At 42.5% G+C, this 11,637-nt stretch overlaps 1 pseudogene; it reads left to right on the top strand.

Moving 5' to 3' along the window:
- LOC104747277 overlaps positions 8,345-11,637 on the top strand; it is an 11,423-nt pseudogene continuing 8,130 nt past the window's right edge.

Below are 11,637 nucleotides of genomic sequence, written 5' to 3'. Positions count from 1 at the left end.
GGTTGAGAAGGAATAGGGAGAGGAGTGTACAAGCCGTGGGGCTGTACCTTACCCTTCGCCATTTTGCAGATATGGCACCTAGAACAAACCTTCTCAACGTCTTTCTTCATTTGAGGCCAATAGAAGTGTTCTTGCAGTCCAAGTAGAGTCTTTGACACTCCAAAATGTCTAGCTAGTCCACCTCCGTGAGCTTCTCTAGTCAGCAATTCTCTTATGGATCCTCTTGGTATACACAATCGGTCCTTATAAAACAAATATCCATCCTGCCTATAATAGTTTTCAAAAGCAAACTTATGGCATTTGCCATAGCTCTCAGCAAAATCGATATCAGTCTCATAAAGTTCTACAATGTTATCAAAACCTTCAAGCTTAGAAGACATTGTAGAAACGAGAGTGTACCTCCTGGATAATGCATCTGCGACTACATTATCTTTACCTTTCTTGTACTTAACCGTGTAGGAAAAAGTCTCTATGAACTCCATCCATCTGGCATGTCTCTTGTTGAGCTTTTGTTGTCCTTTATGATGCTTCAAGGACTCATGATCAGTATGAATAACGAACTCCTTGGGCCACAGGTAATGCTGCCATGTTTGAAGAGCTCGAACCAAGGCGTACAGCTCCTTGTCATATGTAGGATAGTTTAGCATCGATCCTCCTAGCTTCTCACTGAAGTAAGCTACTGGTTTTCATCAAAACAGCACCTATACCCACTCCGGAAGCATCACATTCAATCTCAAAAGTTTTCATAAAATCAGGAAGTAAAAGAATAGGGGCAGTGATAAGCTTCTCTTTTAAGGTTGAAAATGCCCTCTCTTGTGCTTCCTCCCATCTGAATCCTACATCCTTCTTGATAACTTCTGTAAGTGGCGCTGCAATAGTACTGAAGTCTTGGACAAATCGCCTGTAGAATCCGGCTAATCCATGAAAGCTCCTGACTTCTGCCATGTTTTTGGGTGTTGGCCACTCCTTAATAGCTTTGATCTTCTCATCATCCACTCTAACTCCTTCTGCAANGTAGGAAAAAGTCTCTATGAACTCCATCCATCTGGCATGTCTCTTGTTGAGCTTTTGTTGTCCTTTATGATGCTTCAAGGACTCATGATCAGTATGAATAACGAACTCCTTGGGCCACAGGTAATGCTGCCATGTTTGAAGAGCTCGAACCAAGGCGTACAGCTCCTTGTCATATGTAGGATAGTTTAGCATCGATCCTCCTAGCTTCTCACTGAAGTAAGCTACTGGTTTTCATCAAAACAGCACCTATACCCACTCCGGAAGCATCACATTCAATCTCAAAAGTTTTCATAAAATCAGGAAGTAAAAGAATAGGGGCAGTGATAAGCTTCTCTTTTAAGGTTGAAAATGCCCTCTCTTGTGCTTCCTCCCATCTGAATCCTACATCCTTCTTGATAACTTCTGTAAGTGGCGCTGCAATAGTACTGAAGTCTTGGACAAATCGCCTGTAGAATCCGGCTAATCCATGAAAGCTCCTGACTTCTGCCATGTTTTTGGGTGTTGGCCACTCCTTAATAGCTTTGATCTTCTCATCATCCACTCTAACTCCTTCTGCAATGACAACAAAGCCTAGAAAGACAACCTCAGTAGTACAGAATGAACATTTAAAAAAATTAGCAAAGAGGGATTGAGAACGAAGAACATTTAGAACTTGGCGGATGTGTTCTAAGTGTTCTTCTAGACCTTTGCTGTAGATGAGAATGTCATCGAAGTACACAACCACGAAGATGCCTATGAAAGGTTTGAGAGCATAATTCATTAAACGCATGAAGGTGCTAGGAGCATCAGTGAGACCAAACGGCATGACTAGCCATTCGTAGAGCCCTTGCTTGGTTTTGAAAGCTGTTTTCCATTCATTACTTCCTTCATTCTGATCTGATGATACCCACTCTTTAAATCGATCTTTGAAAAGATGGTTGACCCACATAACTCATCCAGCATATCATCCAATCTCGGAATCGGGTGTCTGTACTTCACTGTGATATTGTTAATAGCTCTACAATCAACACACATCCTCCATGAACCATCTCTCTTGGGTACAAGCAAAACTGGTACTGCACATGGACTGAGACTCTCTCTGATGTGTCCCTTGCTCATCAGCTCTTCTACTTGCTTCTGAAGCTCTTTAGTTTCTACTGGATTGGTTTTGTAAGCTGGTCTGTTCGGTAGAGCCGAACCTGGTACCAAATCGATCTGATGCTCTATCCCACGTATTAGAGGCAAGCCTGGAGGTATCTCTTCTGGGAACACATCCTTGTACTCCTCTATAATCTCTATCATCTCGCGTGGAAGCTCTTCTGCTGACTTAGTACTGGTGAGTGTCTCCTTATACACAAACATAAATGTGGTCATCTCTGGATCAAATAGCTTGTTGAACTCGCTGTGATTGATATTCAGGCTGTGATACACTTTCTTTGTATCTTTGCGGTTCATGTGAAGCTGGTCCTTGTAGATTTCGCTGGGTGGAAGTGGTAGAAGAGTAACCTTACGTCCCTTGAACTCAAACGATTGCTTGTTGGTGTAGCCATCATGAAACACTTTTCTGTCGAACTGCCATGGTCTTCCCAACAGAATATGACTTGATTTCATTGGAATCACATCACATAGCAGCTCATCCTCATACTTCCCAATTGTTAGTTTCACCATCACTTGCTGCGAAACTGTCAAAGCTCCCTTGTTGTTGAACCACTGCAGCTGGTAAGGTCTTGGATGTGAAGTGGTCTTGAGATTAAGCTTCTGTACCATCTCTTCACTAGCTGCATTAGTACAGCTTCCACCATCAACGATCAAGGTGCAGACCTTGTCTTGAACCATACACCGTGTGTGACATAGGTTCTCACGCTGTCCTCTATCATCTGGATGAATCTGAACACTTAAAGCCCTGCGTGCTACCAACATCTCTCCCATTACTACTGGTTCACCTTCTTCACCGAAATCTGACTCTGGTTCACTCTCTGAACTGTCTACAGGCACAATCTCTCCTCCTTCTTGCAGAAGAAACATCTTCTTGTTAGGACAGTCTCTAGAATAATGCCCCATTCCTTGGCATTTGAAACACCTGATATGACTTGTAGAAGCGCTACTCTTGGGCTTGAAATCAATCTTAACCTCCTCTTTGACTGTAGCTGTCGCAGGTTTGCTGTCCTTGGTGAAGGCGGGTTTACTGAACTCTCTTGGCTTGGAAATGTTAGGCGCAAAAGCTGACCTCACTCCCTTTCTCTTGATCTGCGATTCAATTAACTCTGCCTTATGTACCATTTCTAGCACATTTTCATAATTCTGCAGCTCTATCTTGTCTTGAATCTCTCTGTTTAAACCCCCAAGAAATCTAGACATAACCATGTCTTCACTTTCTCTTAGATCAGCCATGATCATAAGCGTTTCCAGCTCTTGATAGTAGTCTCTAACAGACTTGGTACCTTGAATGAGACGCCTAAGCTTGTTAAGGATCTCTCTCTGGTAGTGTGTAGGAACAAACTTCTTTCTCATCTGCGTGACTAACTGTTCCCATGTAGTGATAGCAGGCTCTCTCTGTCGATGTCTAGTGAGCCCCAACAGATATTACCACAACAAAGCATAACCATTGAATTCGGATATGGCTATCTTCACCTTGTTCAACTCATAGGTTCCTTGAACCTGAAAATTCGACTCCATCTTCCTTTCCTAGTCTAGATAAGTCTCTGGATCATTGGTACCATGGAAAGAAGGATACTGAATCTTGAGATGACTCAACTGCTGCCTCAAAGGATCATAATCCCTGCCATGATCTCTGTTTTTGTTTCTCCTCATTGTCTCTTGGCTATGATCTGAAGCTTCATCTTCTTCTGAATACTTTCTATCTGTATCAAAGTATATCCGATGCCCAGCTACTTGTTCAGTTCGATGTGGACGTGTATGATCCCTGCCAGTTCTGCGATGCTCTCTTTCTATACTTTGGGTGTTTCTTCTCTGATTGAAACAAGTCTCTCTCCCCCCAGTAGGTGACTTAGCTGATTTGATCCGTGGATGCTTTGAAGAAGCTCCCACATGTGCTTTTCCTTTAGCTAGGCGGATCGCCTCATTAGGACTAGGTGGTTCTGACGAACTTAGATCTGAAGCATTGGTTGCTTGAGCGATGTCTTTTATCTGTTTCTCAAACTTGTTACTGAGCTGCTCCATCTGTTGTTGAAACTGAGTAGACATTGTCTTATTTGCTTCTGCAATTTGCTTGGACATGGCTTGGTTCAAGGCTTCCATAGCTTCTGTAGAAAGCTCCATTGTGCCTGCAAATTAAAGAAGAAACTCGCAGTAAAATGTTCCTTTAATGAGAGAAACGAAAATAAACTCTGAGACTCGGAATTTTAAACAATAGACTCACGAATTTAGACCTAATATTGAGCAACACTACAAGAGAATCTATCAATACCAACCCTATAATGAACAAACTTCGAAATGACTAAACCCTAGTTGCAGTCTAGTTTCGAAACAACACAAAACTAAATCCTAAACTCACAAAACTCGATCTAGACTCCAATCAATAACAAAAATCAAAGCCTAAAACTAAACAAGACTCACAACGAAAACGCAGAGACAACAAAACAAGGAAATAAACAAACAAACAGAAATTAAACAACACAAATCGAGATTAGGGTTTTAGAATCGCTCAGCCTTCGGCACAGAGTTGGCTCTGATACCACATGATACGATCTCCCTAGGATGGAACTCCGTTGAAAGGCTGCTGATAAGTGATTAGTGATGAGACTCGATGGTGAAGTCGCGTGAACGAGATTGCAGGTGGATTTGGAGATAATCGAGTGATGGAACAATGATACGATGGAGAAAGATATTTAGGTGGTTGTATGGAATGAAATAAAGTGAAGAGTTTCTGAATTACAAAGTGTATAGAAACCCAGAAATCAAGAACGCATTCAAGAATTTCGAATGGAGAGAAAAAGTTTAACAATACTTGTTCAACATACTTCTTCGCTAAAGAACAAAGAGGCGTAGCTATGGGGTTTTATAATTAACTCTAGGCTCGACACTCCAAACAACAGGAAGTTCAAAATAAAACAACAAGACGTTTTTAAGAAAAAAAAGAAAACAGCAAAACGTCAGGTACTTGTAGTAGAAGTCTGGTGACTTAATTCTGAAGTCTGGTGACTTAATACTGAAGTCGGGTGTCTTAGTACATTATTTCCCATTGGCAATGACTTTTAGATAACTCAACGTAGTGATCCATTTGCCTCATTAAAAACCATGTCAAGAAAACCCAGTGGGACAAAACTCAGCTATGGGAAAAAGAGTACAAACTTCACACCTAAGTTATCTAGTTATCATTACCGGGTGAAGTCTTCAAGGTGGAGATGTTGAAGACCTGGATCCTCGGTAGGTTGAATGACCCGTCAGCTATGAGTGAATGAGCTTCCTTAGCCATCTCCTTAGCTCTTGAGCGAGTGATCCTTCACACAATCTCCGGTTCCTCTGCAGCTTCTGACTCCTTGCTAGCCACGATCATATCAATCTATCACCGCCTCTTTGAGGCCTGGCTTGTCTATCCAACGCTTGTCAAACATAAACCTGCTCAAAAACTTTTTTGGACGTGTAAGAATAGATGCAAGGAGGGGACGATGGTCCGAACCCCACATCTTCATATACTCCACATTAGTGTGGGAAAATAAATTGTGCCACTCTTCATTTCCCATGGCTCTATCTAAGCGACACCGAATCTTACCATTTGACCGCTAACCAATCCATGAAAATTGGTTTCCTTGGTAAGGGAAATCAATGACACCACATGAATCAATCATAGCCCAAAAAGGTAGAAAGGAGGCTTCCGATCTTTTTTTTCCTCCTCTCTTTTCATGGTTCCCTATTATTTTATTGAAGTCTCCAATAATAAACCAGAGTTCTGATCTTGCAACTCCGATACGCATTAATCTTTCCCACACGTATTCACGGTTTGCAGAGACAGGATCACCGTAGATAAAATTCATAAAAACTCGGTTTCCATTAATGATGGTTTCAATGTCGATTAATCGGTCATCTACCAACAAAAACTTAACCGGATAGTCCTTTAAATAGAAAAGAGCTAGACCTCCACTAGTGCCATCAGGCTCAACAGTTTGGAGATAGTCAAATCCTAATTAACCTTGCAAAGTTTGCAGATACGTCTTATCATTCTTGGTCTCAGATAGAAACAGAAAACCTGGAAAGTACATGCGACACATCTCTCGCAGTCGACAAAAAGTCTCTTTAGCTCTCGCCCCTTGACAATTCCATGCTAATGTCCTCATAATTTAGTTCTGGAGGGAGATTGATACCCCACCGTACTAACAATGTCTTTAGTAAATTTGTCCTTAGATGTAAACACTTCACTAAGAAGGAACTGATGATAGTAATCACATTTATTTGTATTTTCAAATAAACAGCAATAAGATGATCCTTTTAATTTTAACACGCCCATTATCAAGGGGACAACACATTGGCCCATCAACCAAGAACACACCAGTTCAACCTTCATTTTTAACAGAAATTGGTTCATCTTCTAAAACTCATAAATTGGGCTGATATTTGAAATTGTTAATGGACCAGATTCCCTAAAAAGAAACATGAACAAAGCCCATATATGCCATAAGAATCGACCACAAGAGACGAAGAGGTACGATGATGTTATGTCGGCGGCTAGGTCAACTGGAGCTATCTCTGCGCCGGCGATCATTTTGTCAGGAAGGGTGGAACAAGATCTAGAATTCATCATACTTGTGAGAAAGGTTTGGAGAGCTTGTCGGGTAGTTCTGGATTGTCGTCGGAGAGAGAGAGAGAAACCCGTTGCTTCATCTTTAATTAAGAAAGATCAAGCAGAGCCATGGATCCTCTCCGTTGTGAAAGGGATGTGGCGGCTGCAATGGAGAGAATTTCATTGGAATTTCGCCGGGGCGTCACTGGGATTAGTAGATCTGTCTCGACTAGAACAAAGGGAGAAACTGCTCTAGCATAGGAGCCATCAAAATCAACAATAGTATCCTCGGCCAAAGCTGGAGTAGATCCAAGGGAGCCGTCTCCAGGGGCAGCGACACATGTGGGTGAGCCTTCACTGGTGACAGGATGGATGGGAGGTAGGTCATCAGATTCAAAAGGCACACCATCACCGTCTGTGAGAGTACAGTTAGAAAAACGAAAAAGTTCGTCAGAGGTTCCGACATCGGAGACTGGACTTCCAACGATAAAGAGAGAGAAGTAAACCAAAGTAGAACCCAGATCTACTTCTAGGGCGGTATCCAATACTTCAGTTGAGATCCAGGCAAGGTTAAGCACCTCAGATTGAGAAGGAGGACTGGAAGAAATGGCCATCGGTGAGTAAGAGACCAGCGTCGTATGAATTAGAGCGGACCACCGTCGCACTGCCGACGTCGGTACAAGAACCGAGAATGAATTATGTTTATTTAACTTTACACATAACCAAATCTTCACAAACGTGAGAAAGAGCTTCGATTGGTATGTGACCAAGTCGAGAAAAGCAATAGGAGGAGCTCCTAGAGTATGAAGAGAACCATCCAAAGAAGGAGAATACACGAAGAGATTGAAATTGGGAAAGCAGAGCATATCAATCAACATGATCCACTGAAGGAGAGGAAGATCTAAGAGGATCGAAAGAGGTGAGAATTTGAATTCTTGGAGGACGAGCTCGAGAGCGTTTTCTCTCTCATCGCGAATGAAAATCTTGGTTCAGGGTTGTCTCTGATGAGCACATTGGAGTCAATTGTTGCAAACCATATATCAAATAAATGTTGAAATGTTGAGTGTACCACCACCATTATTGTCCACTCAAACTTCCATACTCTAATACAAATCTTTAAAGACGTGGGCAACACAAAATAGTTGAAGAATTGAAACTACCAAATCAAGATTAGATTAATAGTATTAAATCCCATTGAATAACAAAGCTTAACAGACCCATCATCATTTTTTAGCAAATTAATGTATATTTATATCCAAATTTTGCCTCTTCTTCTCTCAGTTTTTGATGAATAAGCTTGAAGTAACCAATAAGAGAAAATAGCAAAAGAGTTTTCTAAAGCTTGATAAATTGAGAGACTATTAAAAGTTTTATCACCAAAAACGAATTTATAGTTAACACTAACGTTCTAAGACCATGTGCATCAGCGTATTTTACTTCCATCCCACATAATTAAAATGTTAAATTTAAATTGAAATGAATGAATTATGAATGGGACGTATTTACAAACGGGACGTATTTTCGTCTGTCCTTCACAACACGTGGCGGCGTTTAAAAAATCTCATTTTTTTTTTTTTCTTTTCTGTTCTCTCAATTTACCTGAATCGGGTTGAGATGAACTCTGATCCACCGGCGGCTGGTGACGGTGGCGAACAAGCCGATGCTGCGGGAACGAGCGTGCCTTCACCGTCAAATCATACGACAAACAAAAGGAGAATATCTTCAAATCTGATTTTGTGTTCCTCCCTTCAAATCTCTCAACTTTGTTATGATTCTGAATCTGAAAATTGTTTTTTTGGGTATGAAGCCTTTGGCTGATGCAGAAGGAGCTAGGAAACAAAAGATGATTGAGCTGCTGAAATCTCATGGCGGTTTATCTTATGTGAGTTTTTTTGAATTTCCTTCTGATCTTTGTAATGTACTAATGTGTATTGCTTTAGATTAGACATTGTCCGTTTTGTTTCATTCTTTAGGGTAGGTAGTGTGATTGCTATTGAAGATGAAAAAGCCCAAAAATTTTAGGAACTTTCATCTTCTCTCTGAAGTAGCTGCTTACTATAGTGTTGTTCGTTATACTTGTTTTCAGAGATTCAAAGAGACGTTTAAGTATTTCAATTACTCGTCCCTTTTTGTATCTTGCTGAGTAAATTCTTGATGCAGGGTCAAAATGGAAGTCACTTTGAACCAAAGTCTATGCCACCCACCGATTCCAAAGAAATGTGACTGGGAAATTGAACCTGCTGAGCTGGATTTCTCAAATGCCGCAATGATTGGAAAGGTTTGTATTTTAAGCATTCTCTGTGTTTAGTTCAGTACGATGGAGTTTGTGTAGTGAGCTTCTTTTGGCTGATTGGAGGCTGATCGCATGTTTTAGGGTTCCTTTGGTGAGATTGTGAAAGCCTATTGGAGAGGAACACCAGTAGCTGTGAAACGTATTCTTCCATCTCTTTCAGATGATAGACTTGTTATGTAAGTTCTTATTTCTCTCTCTTTTATATTTCAATTGCTTTTTCCTAAGTTTCTTGTGTTTCATACGTTCCATATTGATGCAGTCAGGCCTTCAGGCATGAGGTTGATTTGCTAGTTAAGCTTCGTCATTGTTGATGTCCCTTTTGGTCACAATTAATATGTTTAGTTCGGTCAAAGAGGGTCGAAGTTCTCTTTTATTATATTGGTGTCGGAACACAAAAGACGGGCTACAACGCGACTTGAACGGGTTACAAAAGTAGACGAGGATAATAGACGAGCTGATATCTCGTCGATTCTCCAAGCTATGAGTTTGGAACCGTTGACTTTTGCTTGGACGAGCTAAGCTTTTTGTACTTGCTGCACGAATTCTCCTGCTTTTTCTCCGATCCCCCTTTCTACAGGCCGTACGCCCGTATTTATAGGGAATCGTGTCGGTTCGTCTAGGAAAAATACCATAATACCCTCTTCTCTTGAAAGGGATATTTTGGGCTTTTTCCTGGGCCGGGCCCTTTTGTTGGGGTTGGATCCACCCCTAACAATAGTCCCCCCCCTCGCCTCTAGTTCGTAGTCTTTAGGCGAAGGACTGCGCGTGGGAGAATAGCGCGTGAAGGTGCAGTTTCCGACGTTTAGGGTCGAATCGTCGCGTTCGGTGCTTGGAGCGCGTGAAATCCGGAAGTTGGATCGTCATGAAGCGCGTGCTGCAATGATGGCGTTTCTGGATTCTTCTTTCCCCCCTATAAATATCGCTTCCTCGATGTCCCTTGTTATCTTCTTCTCGTGTTTTTGGTGCTTCCGTCGTTCAGGTATTTTTCCATTCTTCTATCTCGTCGTTATATTGCTTTTAGTGTGTCGTCGTTTTTCCTTTATTATGAATTCCCCTCGATCCGCGTCGTCCAATCCCTCTGCCGGAAGTCACCTTCGACGAGCGACGACTTCTGAATCTAGCGGCTCTACCAGGTCTGTTCGCCGTCGAACTCGTTCTCCAAGACCCTCTGACTCGTCTTCGACGGATTCAGATGCGGCTCAATTCGAAGAGTTAAAGCGTCGTCTTGCTCCCGGATCTGCAGTCCCTAGCTCTTCTGGGCTTACTTTCAAGATTCCTTCCCTGATAGACGAGCCTATGAATGATGGCTTGTCTTCTCCTAATTTGGACGACGTCCCCTTGCCGACCGTGAATCTCTTCAATCATATGCCGGCGACGTCGATAAAAATTGATGCGGCAGTTGACGCTCTTCGTATCGGGAAATTAAAAGTTGATGTGACAGTTGTTGCGGATCGTCCCAGGAAACTGAACACGAAACCGAAGATCTTGATTCCGAACGCCTTTCAACGTCCCTGGGATGCACCTTCCGGTTTTATTTGTCTTTCAGAGAAATACTTCACCGAGTGCGGACTCACCTTTCCTCTTCCGTCTTTTTTGATGACGTATTTTGCTCGTCGAAAGGCGGCTATTTCCCAATTTGCCCCGGCGACCTTTCGAAATGCTGTCGGTCTTTCGATCATGGCCGAGGCTGCAAGGGTCAAGCTCACTTGTGATCACTTTGAAGAGTTGACGTGTCTGAATCCGTCGAGTCGGGAGAAGACTCCCGGGCTTTATTACGTAGCCTCGGGAAAGAAGACGACGCTCGTCGAGGGTGCCAAGGGTAAAACGTATAACTGGAAAGGCTCATATTTCTTTTTGGAAGTTGCCGCGGGGGTTATGGAGGATCCGTCGATCCCTTGGTTTTCTGGGTGGAACCCTTCACCCGGTAGCCGATCCTTCTTGATTAGTTATCTTCACTTGTTTTCTTTGTTTTTTTTTTTTTAAAAACCTCTCCCCTTTTTTCTTTTTTTTCAGTTGTTATTCCGAGGTGTTTGCTTCCATACCCTTCTTCTTTCCGAGCTGAAATAGACGCGATTAATCTCCGTTGCCCCTTTGTTTGGCCGGGAACCGAGGGTAGAAAGGATCTTCCGCGGAAGTCAGCATCTAGCCGAAGACCAAGGGGTACTATTTCCTTTTTTTTTTTNTTTCCTTTTTTTTTTTTTTTTTTTTTTGGTAGTACATATATACGTTGCGAGCTTTGTTTTGATATTGTCCCCATTATATATATTTTTTTATTTTAGCTGAGACTATGGAGAAACTGAATTTGAACGTCCCTAATGCATCCGCTCGCTATCGCCAAGCTCCAGAGCCGTCGTCTCGGTCGGCTCCCCGTCAGGATGTTCGTCGAGGTTCCGATCCCCCAGCTGCAGGATCGTCCAAAAAGGTCCCCGCTTCCCCTCGTCGAGCTGTGGATGATCCTTCGCGGACGCGTCAAAGGTCTCCCCCGCCTAACCGCCATACCGGCCCTGAAGAGACGCTCCCAAGGAGGAAGGTGGACGGGACTCCTGGTCGCATTGCCGACCCTCCACAAAGGTCACAGAAAAGGAAAGATGGCCCTGAACAAGAGCCATCTGTC

This window comes from Camelina sativa, chromosome 15 (assembly GCF_000633955.1).
Source record: "Camelina sativa cultivar DH55 chromosome 15, Cs, whole genome shotgun sequence".
NCBI lineage: Eukaryota > Viridiplantae > Streptophyta > Magnoliopsida > Brassicales > Brassicaceae > Camelina > Camelina sativa.
This window is presented reverse-complemented; position numbering and strand designations above follow the sequence as displayed.